The sequence below is a fragment of the Bufo bufo genome, chromosome 3, assembly GCF_905171765.1.
Source record: "Bufo bufo chromosome 3, aBufBuf1.1, whole genome shotgun sequence".
NCBI lineage: Eukaryota > Metazoa > Chordata > Amphibia > Anura > Bufonidae > Bufo > Bufo bufo.
Window position 1 is genome coordinate 174927281 of NC_053391.1, and position 13188 is coordinate 174940468.

General features: G+C 44.6%; 1 protein-coding gene across 2 annotated transcripts in view; it reads left to right on the forward strand.

Moving 5' to 3' along the window:
* Positions 1–13188, forward strand: part of CLCN4 (chloride voltage-gated channel 4) — an 80523-nt gene that overhangs the window by 53676 nt on the left and 13659 nt on the right. The window lies entirely within an intron of this gene.

Here is a 13188-nt window from a genome sequence, read left to right on the forward strand (position 1 = left end):
AGTGTTAAATCCATCAGACAAACCCTCTGATAGCTCGCTCTGTAACCACTCTACCACTCTCTCTCTCTCTGCTCCATGTAGTAAAATCTTTACAACCAGCTAAAGTAAACATAAATCACAAGGGATATCAAGTTTATGAAAGTCCAGGAGAAGAGAGAGAGGGGCTACAGACTGAGCAGTCAGAGAACTTGTCTGACAGATTTCACACAGAATTGTATTGAGCACCCTGCAATGTATGATAATACATGTAGGCTGCTGAAGACAAAGTGGAAAGAAGAAAATAAATATATATTTATCCCACAATAGAGCCAATGCAATAAAAACTCACCCAAAAGCCTTTAAAATAAGCAACCAATATATATGTATTGAGTATTGATGAAAAAAAAAGCTTTCCTGTACAGTATAGCTAGTACAGGTCTAATATTTATACTTAAATCACTATATACATGGGATTAATTCTTCAGTACTTCAAGGAACCTTCAATTTCAGTAGTTTATTATTCAGTGTTTGGACCAGTTACTTAAATAAATGGTAATAAATAATGTTGGGCATATGATGGTGCTCAACATCTACAGTATATTAACTGTGCCTTACAAATTCAGCTCAAGGCGTAAATTCTGAGCGCTGATGTAGAACTAGAACATGTTTTTTCAAGCCAAAGTCACTCTTCCCGGCGTTATGCTATATTCATAATGTCATGTCATGCTGGGTTTTCTCTGTTTTGGTAATTGAGCTCCCAAAGTGTAAAGTAGATATTACAGATGGTGGAAAGAGAAACTGTGAAGCAATAAAAGAAGTGAACTATGGGAAATCAATACCCAGACCATAGTACAACTGTAACTCTAACAATGGAAGCATTGTGGTGGGTAACATGCTATAGCATAGGGGTGAATCAAAGTGTAGGTTCACTTAAAAATTGATTAGAGGTTTGCTCAAGTAGCTATTACCCAAATTTACTGTTATTATTAGAATTGCTCCCATTAGCTGCAAGAGCGACCAGATGAAAACATGCAATGTTAGAAGCCATGAGACTGCCTGCTGGGTTTATGTAGGTAAACTGTAGTCTATACAATATAGCAGGGACCAGAAACCACCAGCACTCCAGCTGTTGTGAAACTACAACTCCCAGCATGCACACTTGTTTGGCTGCTCTTGTAGTAGTTTCATAAAAGCTGGAGTGCTGGAGGTTGCTGATATATAGGAGAATATAGGTAATTGTCAATTTAAATCAAATCTATGTTCCTTGCCAGACGGGGATTTACTGGCCATAGACTACAGACGAATTTCCTGGTTGGCCAATGCCCAGAGGGCAGCACGAGCCCACCGCACAGCCGCCAGCTAGACATAATGATCTGTTAGTCCCAGAGTTAATCAGTTAACTATCCGGCCAATTTGCCGTTCAGCAGTTATATGTTTTAAAGCCCTTTTATGGCGTGTATTAGTGGCAAAAAAATATATATTATTTGCCGTTCAGCGGTGCAGTTATATGATCTAAAGCCATTTTTGGAGTGTATTAGTGGCACAAAAAAAAAGTATTTGCTGTTGTGTGGTGAAGTGAGAAAATTACAGCCCTTTTTGGCATGTATTAGTGGCAAAAAAATATATATTTGCCGTTCAGTGGTGCAGTTATATGATCTAAAGCCCTTTTTGGAGTGTATTAGTGGCACAAAAAAAGTATTTGCCGTTGTGTGGTAAAGTGAGAAAATTACAGCCCTTTTTGGCATGCATTAGTGGCAAAAAAATATATATTTGCCGTTCAGCGGTGCAGTTATATGTTCTAAAGCACTTTTTTGCGTGTATTATTGGCACAAAGAAAAGTACTTGCCGTTGTGTGGTGAAGTGAGAAAATTACAGCCCGTTATGGCGTGTATTAGTGGCAAAAAATATATATATTTGCCGTTCAGCGGTGCAGTTATATGTTCTAAAGCCCTTTTTGGCATGTATTAGTGGCAAAAAAATATATATTATTTGCCATTCAGCGGTGCAGTTATACACTCACCTAAAGAATTATTAGGAACACCTGTTCTATTTCTCATTAATGCAATTATCTAGTCAACCAATCACATGGCAGTTGCTTCAATGCATTTAGGGGTGTGGTCCTGGTCAAGACAATCTCCTGAACTCCAAACTGAATGTCAGAATGGGAAAGAAAGGTGATTTAAGCAATTTTGAGCGTGGCTTGTTGGTGCCAGACGGGCCGGTCTGAGTATTTCACAATCTGCTCAGTTACTGGGATTTTCACGCACAACCATTTCTAGGGTTTACAAAGAATGGTGTAAAAAGGGAAAAACATCCAGTATGCGGCAGTCCTGTGGGCAAAAATGCCTTGTGAATGCTAGAGGTCAGAGGAGAATGGGCCAACTGATTCAAGCTGATAGAAGAGCAACGTTGACCGAAATAACCACTCATTACAACCGAGGTATGCAGCAAAGCATTTGTGAAGCCACAACACGCACAACCTTAATGCGGATGGGCTACAACAGCAGAAGGCCCCACCGGGTACCACTCATCTCCACTACAAATAGGAAAAAGAGGCTAAAATTTGCACGAGCTCACCAAAATTGGACTGTTGAAGACTGGAAAAATGTTGCCTGGTCTGATGAGTCTCAATTTCTGTTGAGACATTCAAATGGTAGAGTCCGAATTTGGCGTAAACAGAATGAGAACATGTATCCATCCTCTGATGGCTACTTCCAGCAGGATAATGCACCATGTCACAAAGCTCGAATCATTTCAAATTGGTTTCGTGAACATGACAATGAGTACACTGTACTAAAATGGCCCCCACAGTCACCAGATCTCAACCCAATAGAGCATCTTTGGGATGTGGTGGAACGGGAGCTTCGTGCCCTGGATGCGCATCCCTCAAATCTCCATCAACTGCAAGATGCTATCCTATTAATATGGGCCAACATTTCTAAAGAATGCTATCAGCACCTTGTTGAATCAATGCCACGTAGAATTAAGGCAGTTCTGAAGGCAAAAGGGGGTCCAACACCAAATTAGTATGGTGTTCCTAATAATTCTTTAGGTGAGTGTATGTTCTAAAGCCTTTTGTGGCGTGTATAAGTGGAAAAAATATATATATTTGCCATTCAGCTGTGCAGTTGTATGTTCTAAAGCCGTTTTTGGTGTGTATAAGTGGCAAAAAATATATATATTTGCCGTTCAGCAGTGCAGTTATATGTTCTAAAGCCTTTTGTGGAGTGTATAAGTGGAAATAAATAAGGGCATCCAGACGAGCAGCAACATTTTGCATGAACTGCATCAAGACATCCTGCCGTTCGCTCTGGTGCTTTAATTCCTGTAACAGATCATGAACCACAGCCTTGGGATGACCAGCGGGGTCCATGGCCTGAGTGTACTGTAACGGATCAGCGCTTGTGAACCCACTGTGCTACTAACTGGCTGTATCCTGGAGGGGCGTGACTAAGCAACTACCTGGTCTTCGCTAGAGCCTCTGATGGTGAGGATAGACTTGGGCCGTTAGGGTAGTTGTCAGGTGCTACTCCAGAGCAGTTCCAGAGTCAGTAGCAGCTGGTACAGGCGGACCAGAAGATACCTCAGATAGGTACCAGCAGTACAGGCGTGGTAAACATGCAGGGTCGTTACCAGGAGCAACAAAGCAGGAACCGAAGGATGAGGCAGAGGCGTAGTCAGACAGGCAAAAGGTCAGGGCAGGCAGTACAGGTACAGGTCAGGCAATCCGGGTCGGCAACGGGAAAAATAAAGCAAGCAGGCAGGGATCAGATGATAAGTGGAGTCCAGGGACAAAGTATAGGTCAGGAACACAAGTGGTTATCAAGCTCTTTAGCAACAGACTAGGACCTTGACACTCAGGCATCTTGGAAAAGGGCTGAGCCCCTTAAGTATGTGTAGGAGAGCCAGGGTTGGTCAACGAGGTCACCTGACCCAACCCAGCCCAGCCCAGGCAGTGATGTGTACCACCCTTAGAGCAGTGACACATGAAACCAGCCGAACTCATGCTGTGTCTAGGGCTGAATGGAAGCTGTGGAGCGGAATCCTCAGAAGCAACATCACTCACACAGAGTGTACCGGACTGCAGCGGTAACTGGGAAGCACTGGCCACCGATCACCGAAGAGCACGGCGCCTGGGACCGCAGCGTTAAGCAGGTGAACAGCGTCGTACAGCAGTCGCTATTACAGTACCCCCACCCTCACGCCCCCTCTTCTAGAGTCCACAACGAGACAGAAAGATCTTTATCAGATCCAGAGCATGAATGTTTTCCTGCAGCTCCCAAGAGCTCTCTTCATGACCAAATCCCTTCCAGTCCACAAGATAGTATGTCTTCCTACCACGTTTCTTAATGTCCAGGATGTCCTTGACTTCAAATACCTCATCAGCATTTTCTGATACCAGAGTTGGAGTAGAAGGAGTCGTTGAGAAACGATTAAGGACAGCTGGTTTCAGTAAAGAGACATGGAAGGCATTGGGAATACGCAGAGAGGGAGGTAAAAGTAGCTTGTATGTCACTTCATTCATCCTTCTCAATACTTCAAAGGGTCCAAGGAACCTGGGAGTAAACTTAAAACTGGGGACCCTTAAGTGGGTGTTTTTGGAGGAAAGCCATACCTTATCCCCAGACGAGAACTGAGGTGGTCTCCTTCTTCCCTTGTCTGCATTTGTCTTCATGCGGGTCACCACTTTGTTGATGCAGATCTTGGTGTGATGTAAAATCTTCCAAAAATCTCTAAAAAAGAAATCCGCAGCTGGTACCCCGGAAGATGCAGGAACAGGAAGAGGAGTTTGAGGATGTTAACCAAAAATGACAAAGAATGGAGAGGATCCAGTAGACTAACTAGTGTGGTTGTTATAGGAGAACTCTGCACAAGGTAGCAGTTGTACCCAGTTGTCGTGTTGAGCGGAAACAAAATGCCGAAGATAGTTCTCCAATATCTGATTGACCCGCTCTACTTGCCTATTGGTTTGAGGGTGATAACCAAAAGAGAAGTCCAGGTCAATTTCTAGCAGTCGGCAGAGTGCCCTCCAGAGCTTGAATGTAAACTGGACTCCTCGATCAGAAAGAATGTGCCCAGGTAAACTATGCAGACAGAAGATATGTTTAACGAACAGTTTAGCAAGTTCCGCAGCTGAGGGCAATCCCGTCAAAGGAACGAAGTGCGCCATCTAGGAGAAGCGGTCCATGACCACCCAAATAAAGGTACATCCACCCAAAGAGGGCAGATCTGTAATAAAGTCCATGGCAATGTGTTGCCATGGAGCATCAGGAACAGGTAGGGGTAACAACAGGCCCAGTGGTCTGCTCCTGGAGATTTTGTTCTGAGCACAGATGGTGCAAGCAGAGACATAGTCACGCACATTCTTGCACAATGTGGGCCACCAGTAGTGGCGAGACACTAGTTCTGTGGTCTTGCGGATCCCGGGATAACCGGCCAGTTTGGAGTTGTGCCCCCACGTTAGGACACGTTTCCTTTTGGCAGATGGCACGAAGGTCTTCCCGGGAGGAATGTCTCTTACCAGGATACGAGCCACTGTGATCAAGCGAGCAGGATCTAGCAAGTATTGGGGCTCCTCCTGCTAGTCAGAAAAGTCAAATGATCGCGACATAGCATCCGCCTTGATGTTCTTCTCGGCTGAGCGGAAGTGCAACTCAAAATCAAAACGGGAGAAAAAAAGTGCCCACCTGGCTTGGCAAGGGTTCAGACACTGGGCTGCCTGCAGATACGTAAGATTCTTGTGGTCGGTGAAAATTATTACTGGATGCTGGGCTCCCTCCAATGGATAACGCCACTCCTCCAAGGCGAGTTTTATGGCCAGGAGCTCCCTGTCTCCTATACAGTAATTCCTCTCAGTGGAGAAGAAGAGCTTGGAGAAGAATCCACAAGTAAACATCTTGCCCTTGGAACCTTTTTGTAGTAAAACAGCAACGGCTCCTATGGAGGAGGCGTCCATTTCTAAAAAGAATTGGCGGGAGACATTGGGATGTTGCAGAACAGGTGCAGAGGCAAAGGAGCTCTTTAATTGGACGAAAGCGGCCTGTGCCTCAGGAGTCCAGTCTTTGGCATTCACCCCTTTCTTAGTAAGAGCAGAGATTGGAGACGTAAGGGATGAAAAATTCGGAATAAACTGCCCGTAGAAATTGGCGAATCCCAGGAAGCGCTGTATAGCATGAAGACCCTGTGGGCATGGCCAGTCGATTTATCGCCTTCAATTTTTCAGGATCCATCTGTAATCTGTCATCTGAGATGATGTATCCAAGAAACGGTACAGTAGTCTTCTCAAAGGTGCATTTCTCGAGTTTGGCATAGAGTCGATTCTCCCTCAACCACTGTAAGACTAAACGTACATACTTCCAGTTAGTGATTAAATCTGGAGAATAAATCAGTATATTGTCCAGGTACACGATCACGCATATATAGAGCAGATCCCGGAAGATATCATTAACAACTCTTGGAATACCGCAGGAGCATTGCACAGACCGAATGACTTGACGAGATACTCGTAGTGTCCATCACGAGTGTTGAAAGCGGTCTTCCACTGGTCGCCCTTTCGAATGCGGATAAGGTTACATGCACCAAGCAGGTCGAGTTTGGTAAAGACCATAGCCCCCCGTATCCTGTCAAAGAGTTCGGAGATTAGCGGAGAGGGTATTGATTTTTGACCATGACCTTATTCAGACCTCGACAGTCGATACAGGGCCATAAGGATCCATCTTTTTTCTGAACAAAAAAGAACCCGGCACCGTCATGTGAAGTGGATTTCTGGATAAACCCCCTCTCCAGATTTCCCTTGATGTAGTCAGACATCGCCTAAGTCTCTGGAAGTGAGAGTGGGTAGACTCGACCACGAGGAGGTGTAGCACCAGGCAGAAGATAAATTGGACAGTCATATGGAAGATGAGGAGGCAGGGTCTCGGCGTTTTTCTTACTAATCACGTCCGCAAAGCTGGAATACTGCTGCGGAAGTTCCAAGCAGGTCTACAGGTACAGAAGGCATGGAAGCAGGTCGGACCTCCGCTAAGCAGGTGGAGTGAAAAGACGATCTCCAACACAGGATCTGACCGGAGTGCCAGTCCACAACTGGAGTGTGCAGACGCAGCCAGGGTAGCCCAAGGATAACTGGATTCACGGAGGCTGGCAGCACATAGAAGGAGATCAATTCAGAGTGCAGAAAGCCTATCTGTAACCCTTTGAGGACCATAAGATTACCGTCTTATATTATATTATATTTTTTTCCATTTAAGAATGTATTTGAACAATAAATAAAACCATTTCCACACTTGTGTCATTTTTGGGGGAGGAGTTATGACACGGGACAAATGTGACTATTTAGGTTACTTTTAATGGAAGGCCAAAAGAAGCAAATTTGTTTTTGTTACAGCAACTGAAGTTCGTACACTTCAGTTGCTGTAACTAAGCCATTTCATGAAATAACTGGCAAAAAGCTAGATCCATTTGTTGATAAGAACTAATATTTTGACTCGAACAAAAAAAAAAGTATTTTAAGTTCTTAATCAGATGATACAGGCAATTAAAAACATGGGACAAATACGTCCCTTGGTCCTCAAAGGGTTTTAAATGGTATAGTAACAGATAGAGTACCAGTTCAGGGAGTGGTAATCCATTTACGGAGGCCATTGACAAAGGCCTTTCCCGACGAATGGTGGGAAGCCGATACTGATGGACCAGAGCTTGCTGAATGAAGTTACCGGCTGACCCAGAGTCCAAGGATGTAGGCACAGACAGTATGAGTCCCTTGTGAGAGAGAGTCACCGGAACTGAAAGTTTCTGAGAGGACTTCTCCTGGTCTAGAACCACCTCTCCAACTGATCCTAGACATTGTCGTTTCCAGCTTTCTGTGGACAATTACGCACAAAGTGGCTCTTGCCTCCACAATACAGGCACAGATTCTCTGCTTTGCGACGTAGGCATTCCTAGTCAGACAGTCAAAGGCTCTTTATTTGCATGGGCTCTTCAGATGGGGTGGACACTCGAGTAAGGACCGGTCTCTGGAAGGATGGAGCCGAACGAGGTGATCTTCTGGTGCTTGCGACCTGCTTAGAATGTTCCCTGAAACGCATATCAATCCTTGTAGCCAATGTGATCTGGTCATTCAGAGTAGACGGGCAGTCGCGACCAGCTAGTTCATCCTTAATACGGTCAGAAAGGCCCTCCCAGAACACCACCAGTTGAGCCTCATTGTTCCATGCGAGTTCGGAAGCCAGGGTACAAAACTGGATGGCGTACTGGCCCACAGACGAGGAACCTTGTCGTAGATGCAGCAGAGCTGAAGCAGCAGAGGACGAGCGGCCGGGCTCCTCAAAAAACATCCGGAAGGTAGCCAGGAAAGGCTGCAGATTATTGGTCTCGGGACCTCCATAGCGGGTTGGCAGAGGGAGTTGCAAACCAGCGACACTCAGTTCCGGATTCATCGGAACTGTAGTCGTAGCAGGGGTAACAACGACTGGCGCCCTGCAGTGGCTGGAGAAGAGATGGCATCCAGCCGAGCAGCAACATTTTGCATGAACTGCATCAAGACATCCAGTCGTTCGCTCTGGCGCTTTAATTCTTGTAACAGATCATGAACGACAGCCTTGGGATGACCAGCGGGGTCCATGGCCTGAGTGTACTGTAACAGATCAGCGGATGTGAACCCACTGTGCTACTGACTGGCTGTACCCTGGAGGGGCATGACTTAGCAACTACCTGGTCTTCGCTAGAGCCTCTGATGGTGAGGATAGACTTGGTCCGTTAGGGAAGTTGCCAGGTGCCACTTCAGAGCAGTCCCAGAGTCAGTAGCAGCTGGTCCAAGTGGACCAGAAGATACCTGAGATAGGTACCAGCAGTACAGGCATGGTAGACAGGCAGGGTCGTTACCAGGAGCAACAAAGCAGGAGCCAAAGGATTAAGCAGAGGCATAATCAGACAGGCAGAAGGTCAGGGCAGGTGGCAAAGGTACAGGTCAGGCAATCCGGGTCGGCAACGGGAAAAACAAAGCAAGCAGGCAGGGATCAGATGATAAGCGGAGTCCAGGGACAAAGTATAGGTCAGGAACACAAGTGGTTATCAAGCTCTTTAGCAACAGACTAGGACCTTGACACTCAGGCATCTGGGAAAAGGACTGAGCCCCTTAAAGGGGTTGTCCGGGATTGGGGACATTGCTCTAATAGTACAAGTGTGGCATACACATTACATACAAGCAGGTAGTACCTTTGGCACAGATTTCTGCAGCCCCGTTTTCATCTTTGAAATTCATGGCCGGAAGTTACTGGTTTCTTCTCCTCATTCACGTACGGGGTCCCTTGCAGGCAAGCAAAGCTTCCTCTTCCGCTGCTCAGGGAGCCCGGTGACGTCACTGGCAGTGAATGAATGGAGGTGAATATTGATGAGGGGTGGAGTTACAGCGGCTGGCCGCCATCCCGCTAAGCCCCGCGCATTGACATCCCACTAAGCCCCGCCCCTTGAAATCCCGCTAAGCCCACCCCTCCAGTACAGTGAGCTTCAGAATGAATGGAGGTGAATATTGATGAGGGGGCGGAGTTACAGTGGCTGACTGACATCCCACTAAGCCCCGCCCCTTGACATCCCACTAATCCCCGCCCCTTGACATCCCGCTAAGCCCCGCCCCTCCAGTCCGGTGAGCTTCAGAATAAATGGAGGTGAATATTGACACCATGTCCCATTTGAAGCCCCCCTGATGCAACCCTAGAGTAGAAACTCCATAAAAGTGACCCCATCTAAGAAACTACACCCCTCAAGGTATTCAAAACAGATTTTACAAACGTCGCTAACCCTTTAGGTGTTCCACAAGAGTTATTGGCAAATGGAGATGAAATTTCAGAATTGTAATTTTTTGGCAAATTTTCAAATTTAATCCATTTTTCTCAGCAATGAAGCAAGGGTTAACAGCCAAACAAAACTCAATATTTATGGCCCTGATTCTGTAGTTTACAGAAACACCCCATATGTGGTCGTAAACAGCTGTACCAGCACACGGCAGGGCGCAGAAGGAAAGGAATGCCGTACGGTTTTTGGAAGGCAGATTTTGCTGGACTGGTTTTTTTGGACACCATGTCCCATTTGAAGCCCCCCTGATGCACTCCTAGAGTAGAAACTCGAAAAAAGTGGCCCTATTTTAGAAACTACGGGAGAGATGGCAGTATTGTTGGTACTAGTTTAGGGTACATATGATTTTTGTAAGAAAATAGTAATATGAGCGAGCACTCACTCTGTGGCATAAATTGGTATTTATTAAATATTAGTATATCTATCCGTGATTTGAACAGTAAAATATAACATATAAAATTCACAATCACATAAAATATCTTAAAAATTCCTAGGATTTGGTCAGAACGACCATGATTATATATAAGACCACAATAACGATGGATATCTGGAAAGATGAACAATAAATAACAATTGTAGCAATAAATAGCAGCAGCAATTAATGTTCAGGTAACAGCAATCGATGTTAGAATGGCGTGTAATATGCACCACAATGTCTATTGTAGCAAAAAAGTGCTCGGTGATTATATATAAAGGAAAAAGTAATCAATCCTGGGATCCAAACTTAGTGCAGGTGTCTTTGTGTTCATACAAAAATACGGTGAAACAATTAATTCAAAGTATAAGATTATAAGTAGGGCCAGATTTATCATTCCTCTGACTGCTCACTCCACTTTAACATATGGCTAAAGTCAGTTTTAGCCAAGTCAGATTTATGATCGGCCCTTTAAGACTATAATAAATGTGGTTTGACGGTAGCAGTTTATCCGTCAGTAAGCAGCTTTACAAAAGTCGCACATCTTGATGAAAAAGTCGCACGTTTTTATGAAAAAGTCGCATGTTCTATTAAAAAGTCTCATAAGATAAGCATGGTCCTCGCTGGAGTGAAATTGGGACTTTTTTGCGACTTTTTTGCGACTTTTTTAAAAAGTCGCAATAGTAAATTTGTCTTGCCAATCATTTGCATAAGGCAAAACGCCCATTTTCTCAAAACTGGAGTGCTTAGCGCTTGCCTTCAAAAAGTCGCAAAAAAGTCGCAAAATTTTGATTTGCGCATTTTTTTGCGACTTTTTGACTCCATAAAAGTGACTTAGCCTAATGATATATCTGGCCCTTTGTGTCACAGTGAAATATCTGGTGGTGCTATGCACGTTAATAAGTGCTGCAATAGTTATTTCACCTTCTGCGGCTAATGGTAATTTCCACAAAGTTGAATTGTCCCGGTTAGTGTGTCGTCCACATAGAATTATTCACATATAACACTCTGTATACTCGTGGTATTGAGCAAGGCTTTAATCAGCCGTCTATGGCAAGCGGTCCAACTAAGTGCATATGCAGCATATAGTCTTGGCAAAGGGAAGGATTCTTACCTCCTTACACGCTTGATTCAAAGTCCTATCCCTGGCTGTATGCAGGCGGTAGGCTGGGGATGCCAATACGTCCTCGCTGCTCGTGTTGGTCGATGATCTCACCTAATCTCGCGATGGTATAAGCGGGACTTCCGTCCGGTGAGCCGAGTCACTTAACTCTGTTAATCGATTTGTTTATCGAAAATATTTAGATTCGGTTCATACGAATATAGAATCTAGCATGGCCATGCAAAGATTAGTTGTAGCAGAGGTTTCACCAGAGTGTCCGATATCCCAGACGCGTTTCGGGATGATTCCACATCCCTTCCTCATGGCCATGCTAGATTCTATATTCGTATGAACCGAATCTAAATATTTTCAATAAACAAATCGATTAACAGAGTTAACAAGCAAAGGGGTGTCCCCATTACAGAGATCACCATTTTGCATATCACTGTTTCCCAGGGAGCTTTGCACTTTGGATTGCTGTGTCGAGACTCTTAAATGAGGCTCCACAGTGTTTTCTGTAGCTGGTCTCCCTAAGATCAGCTATTGTTTTGTTTGAGTAGTCTCCAAGGCATTGCTCCCGGTTAGCCAGAATCCTACTCCACACTGATGAGGGGCAACACCCCGAAACAGCTGTCTGTGGATGGATAACTGGCTTAGGTTTTCTCCATCACATCCTTAAAGCTTGTAAAAGAGCGGGATCTTGACATAGGGGCCACTTAATATGGTGGATTTGGTGATCTCTGTAATGGGGACACCCCTTTGCTCGTTTTTCCTTCCTTTAAGGGATATCTGGCTTTCACTGTGTTGAAGACCCATAACTGGGGCTCCACGGTTATTTTGCATATCATAGTATTGTTTCACTACCACAGCAGACTCCCTATGCATGTTACTGCAAGGCACAGTGTTCTACACCACTATACAGGCTCTATGAAGCCAGGAAATTGCTGTTTGTTAATGCGATTCACCACAAATAAATTCGGATCGGGACACATTTTTTTGAAAAATGTGGCGAACCAGTCTTATCGAATTTTTGAGAAATTCGCTCTTCTCTACTTACGAACACCGCTTAACCCATCAGTGGTGGCCATGCTTGCCCACTATAGGAAAAAGTGTCAGGACCATGTGAGCTGGGACGGTGTGAGCTCACATAGGCTATGCTTTTTTCTATAGTATGCAAGCATGGCCATTGCTGATCGATTGCAGGGTGGTCATAACAATGGAAATGAGAAGTGTATAATGTGATGGAAAAATGAATCAAGCCAGCAAAGGAAGCAATATGGATAATAACAATACATTAGTAACTGCCTTGCATTATCTTTCTCTACATGATAAATGCTATTTGCTGAAGTGACACAACCCCTGTAAGTTCCCAATCTGCCCCTGTGCCAGACATTGGACAGTTAGGTAACTTGAAGCTTCTGAGCCTCAATGCAAAATCTGGAAAAAGCTCCTCCTCCAGGTCTCCTATATAATACTTCTTTAGTAGTGGTCTTTGGACCAAGCCCAGGCTTAGATTGCTACCTCTGCACCCCCTGTGTTGGAGTAAACTCTCTCTGCTGTAATAACAGCCTGGTTGATTTAATATGACGTATCCAGATCATTCCCTCTAGCTGTCTTTTAAAAATAATTCCACACACCCCATAAACAAACTTTTCATGCAATGTTTCTCTGTGAGGCAAAAAAGCTTTGATTTTTCAGACACTTGGGGAAAAAACTGATTTCTGTTGAGAACAATGGGGTCCATATAAATGTACAGTAAGTGTTGGTGGAGCACTAGGTAAGTATAACCACTGTGCTGACTACCTATGAAAATAGGCAGTCATAGAAATATACCGGTAGTTAC